Genomic DNA, 23,925 nt, shown 5'->3' with positions numbered 1-23,925 from the left:
TTATTATTAATTTGAGACTAAATTGATTTAATTTATGTATTATGTTAAGTTAAAATAAAAGTGTTAATTCAGTATTGTTGTAATTGTCATAATTACAAATATATATAAAAATCAGCCAATTAATCGGTATCTGCGTTTTTTTGGTCCTCCAATAATCGGTATCGGCGTTGAAAAATCATAATCGGTCGACCTCTACTTGATACACCACCCAAAGCCTGATTAATAACTTCATCATACAGAAAGGGATATTCAGCGTCTGTTTACACATCTACCAAATCTGTGCCCTTCTTTGCGAAGCATTTAAAAACCTCCCTGCACTTTGTGGTTGAATCTGTGCTTGAAATTCACTACTTGATTGAGGGACCTTCAATATAATTGTATGTGTGGGGGTACAGAGATGAGTTAGTCATTCATAAATCATGTTACCCACTACTATTGAACACGGAATGAGTTCATCCAACCTATTATGCAATTTGTTAAGCACATTTTAAATTCTGAAAGGCTTTTCATAACAAAGCTATTGAATACTTGACTAACATTTCAGGTTTACATGTTTTATTAATTTCAAAACATTTCTACAAACAATTCCACTTTGACATGATGGGTATCAATTTTAAATTAAGGCTGTAACACAACAAAATGTGGAAAAAAGTTAAGGGGTGTGAATACTTTTCCGAAGGCACTGCAGGGCTCTGTCACCCTTACTAGCAGTTTTTTTCTATCCCAATTTTGGATGACTTTTATATTTAGCAAAGCAAAATGGCCACACTGTAAAATCGAGGCATTAGTTAATTTAGCCTAAAACGGTCTAATTCCAATTGTCTGTTATGAGGAGCATCATATACATGGAAACTCTACAAAAAATATACATTAGCCTACCTCAAACTTCTCAGCTTTTGCAGTGTAATTCCTTGAAACCATCAGTCATGCATTGCAAATGTGTTTAGCAGCAATGTCAGTCAACCTTGCTAAAGAATGTGGAATCCTCACTTCCAGACGGATTGATTGGCTACTATTCATTTCGCAAATTATCCTGATTGGACAGCTCTCTTGTCAGCTGCAGTACCGCATACAGTCACTATCATGTCTCCCCCACTGCTTTCTCGCGGTGAGATCAGATGCGGAGCCCAGCGCACGACGGACACAGTTTCAGCACCACTTGTCTTGGTGGGATGTAGACAACGAGACTGGTAGGTACAAATGCTTTGTAAACTGAATCCTATTGCTGCTATTTGTGTTTATTTAGTGGCGACAGCCCACAACAGCTGACTGAACACTTTGTACAAGCTTTCGTCGTCATTCAGCCTTTTTATTTCGTGCATGCGACTACTTTGTGGTTAGAATATAATCGTTTTGTAGTGACAGTGCAAACCATTCGGTCGCTGCTTCTTTGTGTTTAGAAATGCATCGTCTGTTGTTTGCTGTTGTCCTATTGGCTTTGCCCTCTGATGGACCGTCCGGGACTCCAAAGGAATGTTCTGTATTGAAGAGTGCGTCTCACATTAGCAGTGATGCTGCGATGTTTTGTGGTCCAGGATTGTCGGCAGATTTGATGTAACCTACGGCTTTTGATGCAACGCGAACCAAATAGCTATGAGTTGAAACCATTTTATTGCTCCTGCTTGGAGTGAATTGCGCAAGGCTAGCCTACATGTTTATCTCACTTTGAACTTAATATCATATTGTTGTTTGTTGATAGAGGCTATCATACTGAGCACATGCCTCAAGAACAAGTCCACTAGCACTTACTGTATGTCATCCACATACGACAGGGCGTTCAGCATAGGGACATACATTACAATACAACTACTGTTTTAAATACCACACATAGGCTACGCTAACAGTATATTTTACTCAGAATCTCCCTCATCAAGTGAGAACCTATAAGCCCTGGGAGGCAAGGATTCATCATATTCAAAGCATAAACACATGAATTATGAATGGTTTCTTAATATCAACATTGCCTATGCAAAGTATATTCACTTTTTACTTATTGGTTTTCATTTTACGTTTTGGTGATAGCATCAATGTTTCGACAAAATGTAATTGCTATACTTGAAAAATACGTATTTAATTATATCAGAGGGAAGGAGAGGACAAGCAGTGTTGATCTAGTGGCATCTGTTTGCAGTAGCTAGGTTCAACGCACTTGTTCTACCACAATGACCTTGCACATACAAAGCCAATAACTGCATGTGGACAACAAATGTTACATAGCCAAAAGTAGGTCGTTGGTCTGTTTACTGTGCAGGACTAGAGAATCACCACTGTTTACCATTTAGGTGTAGTATACACAAGCATGACAAAGTAAATCGGAGCAAAAAAAAACGCCTCCGTTTTTAGAACTGTTGATTGTAGCCAATAGGGCATAGTGACCATTTAAGCTGCAGCGTCTTGTCATTCTGTGAACAGTGTGTCTAAACCTCGGGAAATCTATTGACAGAGACGTATTCTAACAGAGCCTTTGTGGGGCGAAACGCAATAGGTCTCAAAGACTTTTTCACTGTGCGGCTGATCCTTTTTTGGAATTACACGACTGTTTGAAGTTGCTACATCAATACTTTTCACACTTGCTTGTCAGAGAGAAATGCTGTAGCAGGAAGCATAGTCCATATTGTGTAAGCGCAGCGTCTCTCTCTCTCTCGACCTTACAGTGCCTGGTCGTTAATTCCCCCGGTCCTGCCAGAATTCCCTCATTTAAGCCTGCGTTCTGGCATCCTACCAGTAACTGATATTTTACGGGTGAAAAAAAATGTCCCATTTAATTTCAAACATCCTCAGTGCCCCATTTATCTAATTTGACAAGAAAGGCAGCAGTTGAATCTCAATTAAACAATGACATATCAAAATAGGTATCTTAGACAGATGGAAGAACAATGAAGGTTGTGGGAGAGAAGAGAGAGAGGAGGGGTCTTTATATGTACAAGGGATTGAGATGCTGAATTGGTTTGATCCATCTAAACACTGCCATATTGACTGATCTCAATAATATCATACTTATCATAATTGCCTATTCTACTCTACTGCATTGAAAGATTACGGTTCCTTCAAGAGCGATCATGGGCTATGATCAAAGCGAAATCGCCATATTTCACCTGGCTGTACCCTACAGCGTCTATGTTCACGTTTGCATTACCTTAGATATAGATCAGTGGTAAGTCAATACAGTAAGTAGCCGTGTGCTGTCAGCAGGCCGTGCATCGGTCAAGTGTAATAGTAACCCCGTAATAGCCTTGGATGCAGATTCCCTGACGTTAACAGTGGTGGTCGACTGGGAAGCAACGATTTGCCTCTGGAAACATCCTGTGCATTTGTTTTAGAAGCACTGACTCACATCAAATGTATTGCAATATTGAACGTGTACCGTCCCAGGTCATATCACAACCCCTCTTATCTATAAATAGCGACTTATCTTTTACCGTAAGCCATGTCCCATTGACACTGGTGAGGAGAAGCTACACTGTACCCTATGCCTTAACTCTCCGAGGGGCATTTGATTGCGTGTTTATGGTCCTTCTCTCCACTTGCTACTTGCTTAAGATTCATTGTATGCGTTGTTCCATTCGTGTAGGGAACATGTAGGTCTACATCTAGGATGTATTTGACTTGAGAAATTGATCCTTTGAAATAAACACTTCAGAACAATGCAACAGTGTACTGCCACAGTTCTAATGGAATGGAACATTGAATGCTCTTCTACCCACAGGGATAATATAATAGCCAACAGCTACATATTCTTAATTACATGTGTGTGCTGTGGTGGAATGTTATTTATAAGAATCTACAAGGTTAATAGTTCATTCAAGAGATCAACACTATGTGACAGTGGTGGATGGCATCGATAAGAGAACAATAGAAATGTGGATCACCAAATATCATTTTACACTGTTCCCAGGTCATGTGCACTTCAGCGTTTGTTGTTTTTCTTATCAAAGCAATTTAAAAGGAAAATCTGTGTTGTTGCATGTTATTACGGTAAACGTATTATTTTTTTCCCTCAGGGGAATATTCATCTCTTTCAAGTCTAGCCGGCCTGAGCTTGTCAAATGCCAATGTTGTTTTGTCCAAACAGAAGCAGCTTGAAACAGTTGCCATTTTATTAACACCTTGTGGATGTCTGCATATTGGGTCAGTATTTGGGGTTGTTTTAGATAAAGGCCTTTTAAAAGCCTGCTGGCAGGTTGATTTAGTAATGGGCCTAGCAGGAGCATAAACTCTCCCTGTTATGTGTCCTTGGCTGTTTACAATAAATACAGTTTACCCCTTACATTTGAATTAATATGACTTAGAGTGTCATTTATTTGACTATTCTTAGAAAAAGGGTTCCACTAGGATTCTTTACTGTCCCCATAGCATAACCCTTTTTTGGTTCCAGGTTGAACCCTATTGGGTTCCATGTAGAACCCTTTCCCAATAGGGTTCTACATGGAACACAAAAGAGTTATACCTGGAACCTAAAAGGGTGGTGGATGGCATCAATAAGAGAGCAATAGAAATGTGTATTGCAAAATATCATTTTACACTGTTCCCATGTCATGTGCACTTCAGCGTTTGTTGTTTTTCTTATCAAAGCAATTAAGGAAAATCTGTGTCGCTGCATGTTATCAAGGTAACCAAAGGGTTCTTCAAAGTGTTCTCCTATGAGTACAGCTGGAAAGCCCTTTTAGGTTCTGGAGGGCCCTTTTAGGTTCTTGGTAGCACCTTTTTTTCTAAGACTGTACCTGTAGTCTGTTGGCTATATATTATTTTTGTGACAACGTTTATGTGGGACTATATTCTGCCTAAAGCAATGGTTCACTTGTTTTGCCATAGTACTCTATGTGTTGCTGCTGGTAATGTCATTTGTGTTTGTTATACCATGCATAAAAGGCACTAGTCTTGTGTAGTCTAGTCTTAATATGAACCACAGTACAGCTATAATACAATTCCTCACATTTCCTTTAGGGATTTTCATTCTCCAAGCGTCTCCAATGTTTTCATGCTGATGTGATTTGACCTGCGCTGTCCTCCTCTATACAGAGTCACTAACAAATGCAACTGTACATTTCATCCGTCTGACTCAATGCTCGGCCGTGATCATCTTTGTCATTGCCGTCCAGAGTTTATTGGATCACTAGATAATCCCTTTAGCTATGACAGTCACACATGGCTCCCGTCCTGCTTGTGCTTTCCAAGGCCCAAGTGTGACAGCAGCACACAATCAGTCAACCACAGTGACAGTGTTACCATTTTTGTGTTTTATTTAATTTGACACTTTCATAAAATGTGCTGGCTAGACACATTTGACATTTAGCAGGCGCTCTTATCCAGAGTACTGAGGGCATATATTTTCGTACTGGTCCCCCGCGGGAACCAAACCCACAACTACCAACTGAGGCATACAGGACCACAACGCCATGTTGTATACCAGAGTGCTTTCGATGCTAGTGATTAGGAAGGTACAGAGTCAAGTTGATTGTGTTGTACTGTATCTGAATGGTCGTTGTATCAGTGATTATGCTAAGCCAGGCTATAGACACAAGCATTGTTTACCATATTTGTTTACAAGAATGAATGGCAAACATAGCGTTGTTATCCTCCGTAAGCATTGTAATGGCAGACGTCCACATTCATTCTCTGTGAAACAATTGAACAGCGTGTGATGTGATGCGAACGTGTCGGAGCGGAGCCAAGCGGCTGTCACGCCAACACCACACACACATCCGAGGTTGACGAGGTGAGCTACCGCCATCGGAAGAATTGGTAGCAATGCGATGTCTAATGAACGCAGCGACATAAACTCAGTCCATTAGCTTTCCCAATATAATCCAACGGCTGATTATGTGTGGATCTGAACTGTAAACTTGCAGTTGCAGTCTTCCTTTGAGTGCTTTAGACAGTATGCGAGGACCTTTAGGACAAAGGTTCCCTTTTAGCATGTCCTTGGAGCTCGTAGAGCTGGTATCACAGTGTTCAGCAGCCAATCTGGGACAACAGATAAAGAGGAGGCGCACCACGATTCCACCCCATCAGCAGCCACAGCCCACTTTGTTTTCTGCAGCCCTGCCTCCACCACAGCTGGGACTGAACGCCGACTCTGGTCCGCGCTCTGCGGTGTCGGTGTGTAGATCAGTACAGTACATGAGCAGCCTACTGAGCATAGGCCACCGCACCATTGTTAGCTGTGAGAAGGGAAGAGCTCCAAGCTCTGAGTGTCTCATGGGTCTCGGGTATAATTGGGTTCTGCTGAAAGGCATTTGCTGGTTTGCCAACTTGGCCACTGGAGGCGGACGGCTCCCAGCTCCCCTGGTCAAGTGCATGATTGGATTTGCGCTGCAGTAGTCATACAAGAGAGGGGCCTTCAGGGGAACGAGCGGTCCCCTCTCTGCCTCCATGTGTTAAACTTTGGCAAGTGCCCCTTTTCCAACAATAGCAGCTGTTGAATCTGCTCCTATATTTCCAGTATGTGGAAGTTGATATGTCTCACCCACACCACATACATTATGTCTCTGGTCCTGTGCCATTTAGAAAGAGAGGGTCAGGCTCAGCGCGCCATTAGAACCATTTAAGCTCTCAATTGTTTTTTTTTAATCCTCCTAGAGCACAGCACGGCTCCAAACTCATGATGGGCCTGGGTTGGAGGTCGAGAGACTGAGAGAAAGGGAGGATGAGGAAGAGGAGGTATGGTCCATACATGTTACTTTACATATCTGAAGCCATGTACAGACCACTATAGCCCCCAGATGCCACATTGAAGGATTATGGCTTGTTGGAAGGACGTGCTACATTTAGATGTGATTGGGTAGCCTTGTTCACGTTGTCAATTCTAGTCTGTTTCCACGCTGTGAGTCGGTGAACAAAACAATATTACAGCTCAGTGGACTACAATGTTCCATTTGAATACTCATTTGTTCACTCCAATAGGCTATGCACTACACAGGAGGTTCGTGGCACCTTAATTGGGGAGGATGGGCAAGTGCTAATGGCTGGAGCGGAATAGTTGGAAAGGTATCAACAAAATCAAATACATGGTTTCTATGTGTTTGATGCCATTCCATTCGCTTCGTTCCAGCCATTATTATGAGCCGTCCTCCCCTCAGCAGCCTCCACTGATGCACTATTCTGATTGTTTATACAGTATATAGGATGGAGTAGACCTAACAGTATTTTGTTATTGCAAACAGTAGTTTGCTAGTTTGCTACAGCAGCCCACGCATGTTTCAGCTTCCGTTATCCTCTGAGATCTGCATGTCAATTTGACATTTGCCTTCCTCTCAGAATTATGCCTCTCAAATTGATTTTGAACAGAGGCAGGTTTAATATGTCTGTTCCCTGTCTTATCCCCGATGGCCACATGACCTACTAGTACTAGGGGATTTAAACACTCTATGAATCAGAGGTGCTCTATAAAGGCTTTGACTGACTTTGAAATGAACCAAACGATTGAAGATCACTTTTGAAAAAACACACATTGAACACACATAGACAGGTGTTTTCTATGAAAAAGAAAATTAGAGTTCTTTGTAAATATTAGGGATCCCCATTAGTTCCTGCCAAGGCAGCAGCTACTCTTCCTGGAGTTTATTATGGATCCCCATTAGTTCCAGCAGCTACTCCTCCTGGGGTCCAAACACATTAAGGCAGGTAAATCACACATAAAACAAAAGATTAAACAGTACATCATATAACATTATTACATCATTACATATCTACAAAAATGTATAATACCACCATACAATGTTATTTCAAGGTACGTTTGTGTAGAGTGCTAGCATTTGTGTGCGTATGCATGTGTCTGTACCTGTGTGTGTGTCTCCTCACAGTCCAGCTGTTCCATAAGGTGTGTTTTTAAAATCTGATTCTACTGCTTGCATCAGTTACCTGATGTGGAATTGAGTTCCATGTAGTCTGTTCCGGACTTGGGGATTGTGAAGGGTCCTCTGGTGGCATGTCTTGTGGAGTATGCAAGAATGTCTGAGCTGTGCACTAGTAGTTTAAACAGGCAGCTCGGTGCATTCAGCTTGTGAACACTTCTTACAAAACAAGTAGTGATGAAGCCAATCTCTCCTCCACTTTGAGCCATGAGAGATTGACATGCATATCATTAATGTTCGCTCCCTGTGTACATTTAAGGGCCAGCTGTGCTGCCCTGTTCTGAGACAATTGTAATTTTCCCTCTTTGTGGCACCTGACCACACGACTGAACAGAACTTCAGGTGCAACGAAACTAGGACCTGTAGGACCTGCCTTGTTGATAGTGTTGTTAAGAAGGCAGAGAAGCACTTTATTATGGGCAGACTTCTCCCCATCTTAGCTACTGTTGTGTAATGGGTAATGGGGAGGGGTATCACCCCCCCCTCTTTGTTCTCTGTTTACCGTAGTTAGCTAGGTGAGATGAAATGACTGGAAGAAAGCCAATAAGCAAAGTAATGCACTGCTTTTCCCGGAGCATATTAAGGGATGGAGTCAGACTCCCCAGCTACAATTTTGACCCAAAAATGTCTTCTTTTGGTACCACTCTGTCCTGTAGATATAATTACAGCATGGTACTCATTTTGCCTGTTTTCCAAGTAGTTCATTTTACCAAGGATTTAAATGCCCCAACTTATTTTTTTGGGACAGTGAAGCTAAAATGTGTACAGTGGATCCTCCTTTAAAAGTTTTGTCATACTGCAGCACACCTTGTGGGCTGCTGCAGCATTCTGTTGCACGTTATTTATTTTGTCAGACATTTTTTCTGTTTGACCACATGAGGGCATCTTTGAGAAGCATTTGATAGTCTTCCATATTGGTATTACCAGAGAATTTAAAACCTTTTTTGTAATAACATAGTATATGGGATTGATTTTAAGAAATTTGGCTTAATTAATTTGATTCATATTATGGTGTTTTAATTCCGAGAAAAACGAAAAATGAAACCCTCAGGTTTTTTTTTACTTTGGGTGTGTTCTTAAATTCAATCTGGAGTGCCTGCGCTCATAAATTCAGAGTATTTTCAGGTTGTCAGTTTGTAAATTCAGACAGTTTCACTCTCGGAGCGAACACTGGACATTTGGGCCGAGGAGTAGGGTAGATTTGAGCGTTCTGGCCTTACAACGGCAGTCAAGCACACAAGCTAACGTTGGCTAGCTTGCTAGCTACTTCCAGACACAAATGACACCACTCTGACCATTTTACTCACCCTAGCAGAGTTGGCTAGGCAGTTTTCGTGTTAACCAGAGCGTTGGTGACTGTAACTGTGCTGCTGGACACAATAATGATGCTTTGTTGCCGACGTTTACGGCCATATTCAACGGCTATTGAGCACTCGTAAATTCATTATTCTGCGCTCTGTTACACTCAGACGAGAGCGCTCTGAAATCGGAGTAGATAGCCAGAGTGAATTTACAAAAGCTGAGTTAAGAATGACAGGAATAATCAAGTCAATAAACATTGGGTAATTAGATAGCCTGCAGTTCATATACTGGCATGTTTGACGTTAGGTAGATAGCTGACATACCAGTATATACTGCTGTAATGATATGCTATGTGGTTCGTAAGGACAGCATAGCAAACAAATTGTCAGCCAACATAACGTGTAAGGTAACTTAATTGAAAAGTCATTACTTTATTACAATGAGTAGCAAGCCACCGCGAGGACGCACTTTATCGACTTCGGGCATGAAGGTTGAGGGTTCGAAACCTGCTCCCTGCTTGTTTCATTTGAAGTTGTGCACAATTATCAGTTTATTATTTGGTTTGTATTGCCCATTCATTGTCAGCTAGAGACACAGTAGTGCATTGGGACCCAAAAGCATAATCAGTGCTCTAACTCCCCCTTGGTCATTAGGGCAAATCTGGTCTGTGATAGGAGGGGGGGTTTCACACCTAGCTCGGCTATTAGACTATTCTTTAGTAAAGGTTGAATCGTCTATTGTCCCCCCCCCCCCACCCTCCAACTTGCAACAAATTGTTGTTACTCCCATCTCGTTCCTCGACCTCTTCCGCGCGTCATTCTCCACCAGAGTGGCTCGCTTGTGAGCGTGCTTGTGGGCGTGCTGGCAGGATATGACGGTTGTGCATCAAGAATTCTGCATAGCAAGTTTGTATGAAGGTCTGGTTATTCAAGGGCAAATTGTTGTATGCTATGGAGGTACATTTGTGGCTTTTTGTCGAGAGCAAAACTTTTTTATTTTCTATCAAAAATAATTGTTTTGAAAGCAAAAACGAGGCTTCAAGGTAAAACAACTTTTTTGCAATCAAATATTTTGTAATATAGCGCAAAACTTTATGCATTTTATTCAGATAAAATATTTTGAGAATGTTTTTTAAATTTGAAAACAAAACTTTCGCTATCAACACCGTCCATTTTGGCCATTTTTTGAGTGTCAGTTTGGCTACAACCAATACTGTTCAGCCTTTCTTTCCGACACAAAGGAAGTCAGTGGACACCTACGAAGGACTGTGTGATGATGGCATCTCAGGTAAGCAGCACTGGGCATTTTCCGTCCAACTTCTACATAGCTAGTAGTTAGCTCCTACGATTCAGTGTCGGTTCATAACATTCTTCTATATTACATACATACATACATACCGTAGAATGACAAATCATACAATTATTATTCTCAAGCTAACCAAAACATTTAGCTACGAACGCCTGTTCTCCCCATTTTCAGTTGAATTCATCTAACTTTCTTTCATGGCAACTCATAAGCAGGCCATGTCCTATTTGTTTCATAGTCAATAAATATTCATATTTCATGACAGTGTAACGGTTAGCTTTTTACAGAAGGATGAAAGAACATAATATGTCTGTCAGGGAATGCTATTCTGATATGTCAGATGATGAGTTTGACCAGAAAGTCAGGACCATTAAGGCAAGGATGTCCCATGCGGGCTTTACAATGGTCAAAGAAGTCTCCAAGCAATGGGTCATCGTGTACAATGGCGAAGAGTTAGGGAGTCTCTGCAGCATGTAGATGGTGGAGGTATCATTGCCAGAATAATCCAGCTTTGTTGCATTGCTCGGCAATAATACTCTGTTCCTGCTCTCCTGTCTCTCGTCCACATTGATACAAATCATAAATTGATAAGGTACTAAGATGTATAATGTCTCCATCAAATCTAATAAGTTATTTGAACTTTTTTTGTTCTTACTTATTCGTAGACACATTTTCAATGATGAAATTGAAGTTGTTCTTCATTAACTGGTAATACATAAGTAATGAAGCAGGTTAATGGGGCGGCAGGGTAGCCTAGTGGTTAGAGCATTGGGATAGTAACCGGAAGGTTGCGAGTTCAAATCCCTGAGCCGACAAGGTACAAATCTGTCTTTCTGCCCCTGAACAGGCAGTTAACCCACTGTTCCCAGGCTGTCATTGAAAATAAGAACTTGTTCTTAACTGACTTGCCTGGTTAAATAAAGGTAAAATTAAAAAAGTTAAATATTTCACTTTTAATTCCAATGCCTTTTTTTCAAGGTACAACATCGTCACCTTTGGCGGAATATATAGATTTTCAAGGAACTATTATTTTGTATGCGTAGTGCATATTTCCCTTCACCCAATGAACAACCACAATACCAGTCTGGTGTTCAGCATTCTGTGCTGTATTGACGTATCCTGAAAATGACATCTGCTGCTTTAGATTGAACAGTCATATCTCAGTTATTGTTTACAAAACAAATAAGCAATTTTCTTTACTTTCAGAGTGCGAGCCGATCAAGGCTCATAAATGTAGATATTGCCGAATGTATGTTCACTGTCCGAGGAACAGGCCGTGGAAGCTTTATTGCTGGGTAAAGTGTCCATAACCAGAGGTAATTAAACGGTTCTGTGTCCTTTTTCTCTCTTCCTCGCTGCCTGTCTTGTACATGGAACCTGTCTCACATGCTTTAATTTAAAAAACCTTAATATGTCAGCTGCTAATTTTCAGATTTACACCACATAAACTCTAAGCCATTTTCACTGGACTATCAAGCCCTTGTTGCTGCCAAGTCATGATTTCCCTGGGGGTTAGTCTGTCAATAACCAAGTGGTGAGACACACAGCCTTCTATATTTAAATGTTTCAGGTACACTCAGATAGGTGTCTGCATCACATACAGTCAGCAACCACTCAGAGGCACACACACAACTTGTATTTCTATAACCTCGGCCCCACCTCAGTGTTCACTATTTATGGAGGAAGACCACGGGACCACAGAGACCCCCCCCCCCCACAAAACCTTTTCTTTCTTTCTGTTATAGTGGAACACTTATGGAGAGACGTTTGGAGTGCTGTGGCATGTCAGTACTACAACTTGCTGCACAGTGTCGAGCAAGAAGGATACCTGTCAAATTACATTTACATTACATTACATTTAAGTCATTTAGCAGACGCTCTTATCTATCCACCTCTTTTGTGTGAGATATGTGTTCCTGCCTCGTCTGCGGGCAGATCTGCAGCATTTCACAGAGAGTTGGAATAATCACACTTTAAGTACAGCGGCGAACCTGACACCTCACCAGCTGTTGCCTTAGCACTACACAAATGATCAAGTCATCATCAAGCTTCAAGTGGTATTTATGTATTCATTTGTGATCTGGTAATGTACAAGTCTAATAATGACATTCTTTTCTTTTGTTTGTACTCATGTGCATGTTTTACAGCATAAAGTACGTAAGTCCACACACTTCTGTAGCCACGTAGTGTGGATACCAGGTGAGTCTACACACACACACATTCCTGTTGAACACAGTCTCTTTAACTACCTTCTTTTCTCAATGACAGTCTCTCTCCTTCACTTCATCCCTCTCCCCCTTCTCCCTAAATCCTCTAGGTTATATCAGCTGCGTTGGTGAACCTCTCCCGCATCTGAACTGGCTGACACAGAGGGCACAGCATGATCATAGGTGAGAGGTCACTTGGTCCGGTCAACAGGAAGTATTATTAAAGAGATGATTTCCATTGAAATACAGATAGAGATGTAGTAGTCCCAGAGTTAATGATTCAAGGTCAGTTTTGCAGTTCACCTCCTGATGATTATCAAATCAAATCAAATCGTATTTCTCACATACACATGGTTAGCAGATGTTAATGCGAGTGTAGCGAAATGCTTGTGCTTTTAGTTCCGACAATGCAAGTAAGAACAAAATACTGCATCGTTTCCTAGGAACGCGAAGTGAGGCAGCCATCTCTGTCGGCCCCTGGAAGTAGATTATGATGACTGACCGTGTTAGAATTTTAAAAAACAAAGCTTAATCATGCTCTCTCTCTAACCATCTGTCTGTCGTCTGCAGGTATGTTTTGATGTGAGAGAGGAAGCCAGTCGCGTCATCGCCACCTCACAAGATAACCTTCGACCCGACTGGGAGCCCAAGGCTGGTTAGGAGACACCGCTAGAGACACTATGTAATTGTGATGAACTGAGAGAATATTAGGGTAGCACTGTAAATCATTAATCATATGCTGTCTTCCCTGCTCCCCTGTTTCACCCCTTTCCTTTCCTGTCTTCTACATCTCCTATTTCTTCTTATTTCTTTTATAATGCACACCGTATGTGCATTGAAGAACAGATTGAACTTGTATTTATGATATAGTATTACAATTATAATATTTATAATGCATGTATTATGTATTTATAACACCCGGATAATGAACTTTCAATAAAGCGTTTCATATTCTCCACTGGTTGAAATGAAGTATCTCATTGAAATACTACACCTATCCTGTGTCCTCAGATTAATGCAAATGAAGGGAGTTAGATATGCATAGGAAGTGTAGTGTACTGTTTTTTTCTATATATATATATATATATATATATATATGAATTACAAATCAGCCTTACTTAAATCATGTTTCTAGTCTATTGCATAGTTACAATGTGTAATCATTGATATCCCAGGAGCAGGAGTGGTAAACACTGTTGAAGTGTATATAGTTGTAATACATACATGCAGACACAGCATCATTCAAAGAATTTGAGTTTGATACACCTGGTATTGGATATGACTGAAAAAGAATATCTCACAGAGATTCATACCTGAACCATACATTTATTTGCCAAGGAAGAGTACATGATCAGTGAATATATTCAATATACAGGCTACAATGTGGGGATTTCATGTGTGGTAATAACTACAGTATATGTGTATATAGGACTTGCATCCTTGGCACAATAAAGTTATTATATTCTACTCAATCCATAGGCTTCATTAATGCCATTCAGACTTGAAGTCGATACAACAACTATGATAGCTGAGGTTCATAGGTTCTGAACTAATATTCATATCATACGTTTTATAGCTAGCTACACATCCATAGGAATACAGTTATTTTCATCCTCCACTACACAATAAGCAAATAAATAGTTAGCTGGCTATGTTACTTTAGCTGCATTGCATGGCAAATATAAGCAAGGCAAGCTTACACAATCGTACATTCAATTTCCAGTAATTGCTTTAGCTAGCTAGATTCTTTACATCCACTGTTTCACAAGGCGACAGCCTGGTTTGCTGGTTTTCTCGGGAGTCCCTAAAACAATAAACAACACGAATTACAATTTCAAACTCATGTAATAACACTAACTTGCTAAATAGGGATTTTCGTAAATGAACTTTATGACAAAAAAATATGCACAATCGTTTGTCTGTATATTAATATATTCCTCTCAATTGAATTTCCATTTGCTTCCACCGTAATGTTTTGTCAGCCATCTTTGCTGAACAAAGTCACCATCGACGGGTGGCTCGCATCAATTTTGTCATTGGAACCACTCGATATGATTGGTCATATAAAAGCCTTGGGACCCAAATGCATACTGAGTGCTCTAACTCCCCCTTGTGGTGGTCTGGAGCAATGAAGCCGTGATGCTGGGTACCTCGAGGTGTAAGCTCGCAACTTTTAAAGTAGGAGCCACTGTACATTTAGCTCTATACCCAAGCATTTTGGATTTGAGATCATACCCAGGCCTGGATTACCGAACGGGGATGCAGGGCACGTGACCTGTGACCCCCGACCTCCAGGGGGCCCCTAACCAAGTAATGGTATAGTTTTTTAGTTTCGGGGGGTTGAGTGACCCCTGGAGGTCAGATTGTATGTGTTAGGAAAATGTGTAGAATTGCAGAAAATGTGCTGGAGGCTGGTGCCCCGTAGCCCCAAATGCAGTAGCCCGGCCCTGATCCAACCTCCCAGGGGAAGTTAGTATTTTTTGGGGGGGGAGGGGTGTGATCTTTGTTCTTTTGTAACTTTCTCACTCATCATTATTATACATATTCATGGTAGCATCCACATTAATGTAGAAGTGTTCAGAAACATCTTCTATTCTTATTTACAATAAAAATGACTTCAACATGACATTATGCACCATTCAGTTCCTATTGGGCAAAGCATAATCTGAAACACAACCTCCCAAGAAAACTGCAAATGCATCCAACAAGTTTGTAGAATCACAAGCATGACATAGTCATTGTGTGCTAGGAATATGGTACCAAATATTAACATTTTGAATACTTGAATACACTTACATGTAAGTGAATTTGTCAATTTTCTTTCATCAAGTGAAAATACTCTGACATAAAAGGTGACATTCTGTACTGTCACCTCATATGAAATATTTGATCTCAAATCCAAAATGCTGGAGTATAGAGCCAAATGTTTAAAAAAATTATAATAATTGCTTCACAGTCCAAATAAATACGGAGGGGAGTGTATTTACTGTACCCTGGGAATTGTGGGAAAGAAAAGCTATGACTTAAGGATGAAGGACTGCTCTGTCATCCCCCCTGAAGGGAATTTGTAATCAATTGTGTACACTACTTATATTATTGTCCTTTTAATTTGTAGTTGTTTGTTTTTGTTTAATCATGTGGGGCTACTGTACATATAGAGGTCACAGTTTTCACAGTTTATTCTTGACAAGACCCCCAGTACTGTAGGCATTTGAACAGGGATGTTGAATGTATTGCATTTTGTAGTTTAACGAGGTTTTAAAGAACATCATCTTGCGGTCAAAAATAGTAAATACGACCTGGCTTGCACTTCAACTGTAATCCAGATATTTGGATTTAGCCATTTCTAAGCAAAACATCTGTCTCCTTCAGTCCTTATTTTCCGTTCGCAGGCTACACAAAATGGCATTGCTTCATGATACGGGCACCGTGATGTGTTGCACACAATATCATCTCCGTTTTGTTGCGTCCATGCTTTTTTCAAGATGCAGTTGATTACAGTTTCTGGATGATGTATTCGTATTTAATAAGCACAGGGCCTTGGATGGGATGAACTCACACAAGGGAAGAGACTGGATTATGTCTTGAGTATACCTATTATACATTATGATTACCACGAGTCGGTAATGCTCCAGCTATTTTCTCAGATGTATATCAGACGCTATCAATTACCTTACGAAAGCAGGAATTCAATTGAATCTGTTCAATGCAACAAGGATTGCTTCTGAGACACAAATATTATGCTCCCTTGGCCCTTTTCGGGCACCGAAGACATGAATGTCGATTAAGGCAGCCCTCTCTGATTCAGAAGGGTTGGGCTAAATGTGGAAGACACATTTCAGTTGAATGCATTCAATTGTACAACTGACTAGGTATCACCCTTTCCCTTTCCTTTCCCACTTTGTCCTGTGCACCTTTCACCTTGCTGTCAACTGACCCAGCACCAGTTTATACATCAGCAGTGGTGTAAAGTACTTAAGTAAAAATACTTGAAATTACTACAGGAGTATTTTTTTTGTTGGTTTCTGTACTTTACTATTTATATTTTTGACAACTTTTACTTTTACTCCACAACATTCCTAAGGAAAATCATGTTTTGTTTTACGCCATACATTTTCCGTGACACCCAAAAGTACTCGTTAAATTATGAACAGTTAACAGGACAGGAAATGGTCCAATTCGCACACTTATCAAGAGAACATGCCTGGTCATCCCTACTGGTTCTGATCTGGAGGATTCACTAAATACACATGCTTCATTTGTAAATGTCTGAGATGTCTGAGTGTTTTAGTGTGCCCTTGACTATCTGTAAAAAAAACACACAAAAACAATTGGAATGCCTAATAGAAGTACTTTTATACTTTTACTTTAATGTTTGATACTTAAGTATAATTTTGCAATTACATCTACTTTTACTCAAGTATGACAATTGGGTACTTTTTCCACCACTGTAAGTAATGCCATTGAGTCTTTCGGAAACTGAAATATGTGATGAACCTCCTTTTGATTAAATCTTTGACAGCAAACTCTTTTATCTTCATATAATACTGATTTAATCTCATTGTGCTAAGGAGCATCTGCCAGCGACCCAGAAAATTGGGAAGGGATGGAGTGATTATGATGAGTGATCTGATAACTCCACATGATGGAGAATAAACCAAATTAGGCTTCAGAATCACATCGATCTCTTTATATTGGCTAATAGGAAAATAGACTTCTGTTTACTGTGCTTATCACATTGCCTTAGCAAAGAATACATTTTAAAAAATCGATATAAATTGTGCCATCTGAATAATTTTATCCTGACATATTCCCAATCATCTACTGATGTGTGTCCAAATAATCAATCTCTTATTAATGTCATTGATTGTTATCATCAATCAATCAATTTCTTATGTCTCCTGGCCCTTCTAGCTAAATTAAGATGAGCTCATGATTAGGGCTGTGACGGTTATGACATTTCGTCAGCCGGTAATTGTCAAGCAAATATCTGTCGGCCTCACGATAATTAACCGTTAATTACCATAAACTCATTTAGTATCTCCTGGCTTCCACACACAGCCTACAAGCCACGGATGCAGACCTTTGGAACGTCCACATGTTTAGAACTCAAATAAATCCATGTAATATAGTCTGCACCTTCACAATAAATCCATGTAATATAGTCTACACCTTCACAATAAATCCATGTAATAAAGTCTACACCTTCACAATAAATCCATTATTTACTTTAAACAGGTCTAAAGAAGGATGATATGAAGAAAATGTAGTCTATTTCAGAAGAACAAAATGGCATACTCTGAATTGTCCTTATGTTAGGTCCTGATGTGGCTATGACATATGGCTGGGGGCTACACTAGTTCATTAAGCAGACAAGATTTGCTTACAATTCCGTGGCATTATTTTATATTATTTTATAGTATGAAGAATATAATTGAACAAAGCAGAATAAAATATAAATATTTTCTCCAAATGATTTGAGTGAGTGCGCACATGCGGCTATTCTGTGTTGAAAAAAATAGGTGCTCCTATACTGTATGCTTAATTTAGAGTTATTAATGTAACTTTAGTTGTTCTACTAGCGTTGAGCATTATGTTTTGATGTTTAATACATTGTAAGGCTGCATGATGAGACTCTCATGATGATTAAAAATATGTCGACAAGGAGGCGATAAGCTTTGGAAAACCGGTCCACAACGACGAGAACGGTGGTGTTCCCCTGGGAGGGGGGAAGGTCAGTGACAAAGTTCACCGAGAGGTGAGACCAGGGTCGTTATGGAACCGGCAGGAGAAGGAGCTTTCCATAAGAGAGGTGTCTGGGTGTCTTTGACTGGGCACAGATGGAGCAGGAAGAGACGTAACCCCGGGCGTCCCTACCCGAGGTGGGACACCAGTACTTCTCAGTCAGGCAGGTGATGGTACGGCTTATCCCAGGATGACCCGACAAAGGCGCCATATGCGCCCAGGTAAGGAGGCGGTCCCACACGCCCGTGGGCATGTAGGCACGGTTCTCCGGGCACTGTGCAGGTGTGGGTTCCGTTCGCAGGGCTTGCTGTATGTCGGCGCCCACGTCCCACACCACTGGCGCGATGATACCTCAACACGCACTGGAGGGAGGATGGGGTCTCCTCTCCCTGCCTTTCCTCGTCATCGAGGTGAGTCAGGGCGTTCGCCTACACATTCTTCGAGCCTGGCCTATAGGAAAGCGTGAATTGGAACCTGGCAAAGAATAGAGCCCACCTAGCCAGTCTCGGGTTTAGCCTAGTCAGTGTAGTCAGCTCAGCTATTACCATTGAGACCGTGTCTGTGCCTCGACCTAGGTTGCGCAAAACTAAACATGGCGGTGTTGCTTGCAATCTCACTAGGATAAAGACCACCTCCATTCCTGTCATTATTGAAAGAGATCATGATACCTCATCTATAAAATGGCTTACTCTCATAGTCAATGAACTAATCTGATCAAAATACTTAATGTTAGATCCAGGTTGATGAACTAATCACTGTGGTCCGTCCACACCAGGAAAGGGTGGGTCCTGGCCACTAGTGTGCTAACATTGGATGAAATCCCCTAGCCAGTCATGCTTTCAATTCTAATCTTTGGTGACTTTAATATTCACATGGAAAAGTCCACAGACCCACTCCAAAAGGCTTTCCTTCAAACTCACTGTCACAGTCATACGCTGGACCTAGTTTTGTCCCATGGAATAAATGTTGTGGATCTTAATGTTTTTCCTCATAATCCAGGACTATGGACCACCATTTTATTACGTTTGCAATTGCAACAAATAATCTGCTCAGACCCCAACCAAGGAACATCAAAAGTTGATTCCCTCTGTCTACCCAATGACACCAGAGGACAAAAATCAGTTAACCACCTAACGAACTCAATTTAACCTTGCGCAATACCCTAGATGCAGTTGCACCCCTAAAAACTAAAAACATTTCTCATAAGAAACTAGCTCCCTGGTACACAGAAAATACCCGAGCTCTGAAGAGCTTCCTGGGCATGTGCGCCACACCAAACTGGAAGTCTTCCGTCAGGTACCGTGCAGGTGAAGAGCCCTTACGGCTCGTCCCTAACTTAATTGAGGACAATAAGAACAATCCAAAACCCGACAAAGGCAGCATTCCCCAAGAGAGGATGACTTTCACTTTAGCAGTGATAAATTCATGAACTTCTTTGAGGAAAAAATTATGATTATTAGAAAGCAAATTACAGACTCCTCTTTAAATCTGCGTATTCCTTCAAAGCTCAGTTGTCCTGAGTCTGGCGTGGACCTAGGATCAAGAGAGACGCTCAAGTGTTTTAGTACTATATCTCTTGACACAATGATGAAAATAATCATGGCCTCTAAACCTTCAAGCTGCTTACTGGACCCTATTCCAACTAAACTACTGAAAGAGCTGCTTCCTGTGTGGTCCCTCCTATGTTGAACATAATAAACGGCTCTCCACCGGATGTGTACCAAACTCACTAAAAGTGGCAGTAATAAAGCCTCTCTTGAAAAAGCCAAACCTTGACCCAGAAAATATAAAAAACTATCGGCCTATATCGAATCTTCCATTCCTCTCAAAAATCTTAGAAAAGGCTGTTGCTCAGCAACTCACTGCCTTCCTGAAGACAAACAATGTATATGAAATGCTTCAGTCTGGTTTTAGACCCCATCATAGCACTGAGACGGCACTTGTGAAGGTGGTAAATGACATTTTAATGGCATCGGGGCTCTGCATCTGTCCTCGTGCTCCTAGACCTTAGTGCTGCTTTTGATACCATCGATCACCACATTCTTTTGGAGAGATTGGAAACCCAAATTGGTCTACACGGACAAGTTCTGGCCTGGTTTAGATCATCTGTCGGAAAGATATCAGTTTGTCTCTGTGGATGGTTTGCCTCTTGACAAATCAACTGTAAATTTCGGTGTTCCTCAAGGTTCCGTTTTAGGACCGCTGTTGTTTTCACTATATATTTTACCTCTTGGGGATGTTATTCGAAAACATAATGTTAACTTTCACTGCTATGCGGATGATACACAGCTGTACATTTCAATGAAACATGGTGAAAATTGCCCTCGCTAGAAGCAGTTTCAGACATAAGGAAGTGGATGGCAGCAAACTTTCTACCTCGGATAAAACAGAGATGCTTGTTCTAGGTGATCCCTGACAATTAATCTTAATGGTTGTACAGTCATCTCAAATAAAACTGAAGGACCTCGGCGTTACTCTGGACCCTGATCTCTCTTTTGAAGAACATATCAAGACCATTTCAAGGACAGCTTTTTTTTCCATCTACGTAACATTGCAAAAATCAGAAACTTTCTGTCCAAAAATGATGCAGAAAAATTAATCCATGCTTTTGTCACTTCCTACTGCAATGCTCTACTTTCCGGCTACCCGGATAAAGCACTAAATAAACCAGTTAGTGCTAAATACGGCTGCTAGAATCCTGTGAACCAAAAATTTGATCATAACTCCAGTGCTAGCCTCCCTACACTGGCTTCCTGTCAAAGCAAGGGCTGATTTCAAGGTTTTACTGCTAACCTACAAAGCATTGCATGGGCTTGCTCCTACCTATCTCTCTGATTTGGTCCTGCCGTCTACCTCTACGGTCACAAGACGAGGCCTCCTAATTGTCCCTAGAATGCAAACAGCTGGAGGCAGGGCTTTCTCCTATGGCTCCATTTTTATGGAACGGTCTGCCTACCCATGTCAGAGACGCAAACTCGGTCTCAACCTTTAAGTCTTTACTGAAGACTCATCTCTTCAGTGGGTCATATGATTGAGTGTAGTCTGGCCCAGGAGTGGGAAGGTGAACAGGCTCTGGAGCAACGAACCACCCTTGCTGTCTCTGCCTGGCCGGTTCCCCTCTTTCCACTGGGATTCTCTGCCTCTAACCCTATTACAGGGGCTGAGTCACTGGCTTGCTGGGGCTCTCTCATGCCGTGTCACCTGAGTGGGTTGATTCACTGATGTGGTCATCCTGTCTGGGTTGGCGCCCCCCTTGGGTTGTGCGTGGCGGAGATCTTTGCGGGCTATACTCAGCTTTGTCTCAGGATGGTAAGTTGGTGGTTGAAGATATCCCTCCAGTGGTGTGGGGGCTGTGCTTTGGCTATCCTTCCTGTTTGGCCCTGTCCGGGGGTGTCCTCGGGTGGGGCCACAGTGTCTCCTGACCCCTCCTGTCTCAGCCTCCAGTATTTATGCTGCAGTAGTTTATGTGTCGGGGGCTGGGGTCAGTTTGTTATATCTGGAGTACTTCTCCTGTCCAATTCGGTGTCCTGTGTGAATCTAAGTGTGCGTTCTCTAATTCTCTCCTTCTCTCTCTCGGAGGACCTGAGCCCTAGGACCATGCCCCAGGACTACCTGACATGATGACTCCTTGCTGTCCCCAGTCCACCTGGCCGTGCTGCTGCTCCAGTTTCAACTGACCTGAGCCCTAGGACCATGCCCCAGGACTACTTGACATGATGACTCCTTGCTGTCCCCAGTCCACCTGGCCGTGCTGCTGCTCCAGTTTCAACTGTTCTGCCTTATTATAATTCGACCATGCTGGTCATTTATGAACATTTGAACATCTTGGCCATGTTCTGTTATAATCTCTACCCGGCACAGAGAAAGGACTGGCCACCCCACATAGCCTGGTTCCCCTCTAGGTTTCTTCCTAGGTTTTGGCTTTTCTAGGGAGTTTTCCTAGCCACCGTGCTTCTCATTGCTTGCTGTTTGGGGTTTTAGGCTGCACTTTGAGATATCAGCTGATGTACGAAGGGCTATATAAATAAATTTGATTTGATTAATTTGATTCTTGACTGCCAAGATTTCCTGGTCCCCTACATCGTACATCAGTGCGCTGGGACAGCACTGCCCTGACTCCTACTTCGGAGGCATCCACCTTGACGATGAAGTGAAGGAGACTGAGGGGTCGGGATGTGCCAGCACATCAGTGCAGAGCAGTGGTGAATCGTGCCTTCAGTGTCTCGAACGCCCTCTCCGCCTCCGCCGTCCAACGACGCCACTGGAGACCTCCTCCCCTCTCAGCGGGGAGGTAAGAGGCGTGGCCACAGTGCTGAAGGCCCGGATGAACCTCCGGAAATAGTTGGCGAACCCCAGGAATCGCTAGACTGCTCTCACGAAGTTGGGGATGGGCCATGGCCTGACTGCGCTGACGCATTGCTCCTCCATCTCCACTCCCTCCGTGGATATGAGGTAGCCCAAAAAGGACATGGACCGCTGGAAAAACAAAAATTCCTCTTGTTTAACATATAGATCATGCTCCAACAGTCTTCTCAGCACAGACCTGACTAACGAGACATGCTGGGCGCAGTCAGCAGAATAGACCAAAATGCTGTCTATATAAACCACTACGCCCCGTCCCAGCATGTGCTGAAACACTTTGTTAATAAAGGCCTGGAAGACCGAAGGAGCATTAAACAGGCCAAAGGGCATAACGAGATTCTCGTAATGGCCCGTGGTTGTGGAAAAGGCCGTTTTCCATTTGTCACCTGCACGAATGCAGACCAGATTGTAGGCGCTCCTCAAGTTTAGTTTCGTGATGTACTGCATCCTGTGCATTTGTTCGATGACGGTTGGGATGAGGGGTAAAGAAAAGAGGCTCTTAACGGTGGCTTTATTAAGTGTTCAATAATCAATGCAGGGGCGCAGTCCCCCATCTTTCTTCCTAACAAAAAATAAGCTTGAGGAGGCTGGTGAAGTAAAACCCTGCTGGAGGCTCTTCTGTACGTAGGTCTCCATGGCCTCGGTCTCCGCATAGGAGAGAGCTGTGTCAGACAGCAGGTTAATGGCACAGTCCCAGGGGCGATGGGGAGGCAGGCGTGTCGACTGGGTCTTAGAGAAAACCCGGTGCAGATCCTGGTATTCCTCCGGTAAATCCACTTGAGGGGGCGTAGTCCGGACTTTCCAACATAGTGGTGTTGACAGACAAAGTGAGACACCTCCCCGACACTTTTGCGACCAGCCCAGCAGTCTCCTCTCGGACCAGTAAATAAAAGGGTTATGCCAACTCAACCAGGGGAGAACTAAAATAATGGGGTGTGTGGGGGTGTCTATAATCAAAAAGGTGATCTGTTCTAAACGAGTGTCATGGGTCAGCAGAGAAACAGGAACTGTGATGTGAATATGCATATAATTGACAGCTTAGGATAGAAAACACTCTAAAGTTTCCCAAACTGTAAAAATATTGTCTGTGAGTATAACAGAACTGATATTGCAGAACTGAATGCCTGAGAAAAATCCAATCAGGAAGTGAC

The 23,925-nt window shown here is 42.0% G+C and overlaps 1 protein-coding gene across 1 annotated transcript in view; it reads left to right on the top strand.

Annotated features, from left to right (window-relative positions):
- Positions 1-1,112: 1,112 nt before the first annotated feature.
- LOC135543466 (beta-1,3-galactosyltransferase 1-like) overlaps positions 1,113-23,925 on the top strand; it is a 130,955-nt gene continuing 108,142 nt past the window's right edge. Inside the window, exon 1 of the mRNA XM_064970750.1 lies at positions 1,113-1,190. The gene's annotated coding sequence lies outside the window, so the exon portion shown is untranslated. The remainder of the gene's footprint in view (positions 1,191-23,925) is intronic.

Source organism: Oncorhynchus masou, chromosome 7, assembly GCF_036934945.1.
Source record: "Oncorhynchus masou masou isolate Uvic2021 chromosome 7, UVic_Omas_1.1, whole genome shotgun sequence".
In the NCBI taxonomy this organism is placed as follows: domain Eukaryota; kingdom Metazoa; phylum Chordata; class Actinopteri; order Salmoniformes; family Salmonidae; genus Oncorhynchus; species Oncorhynchus masou.
Note: the sequence above shows the minus strand (reverse complement) of the source record. Positions and strands in the feature narration are given on the sequence as shown.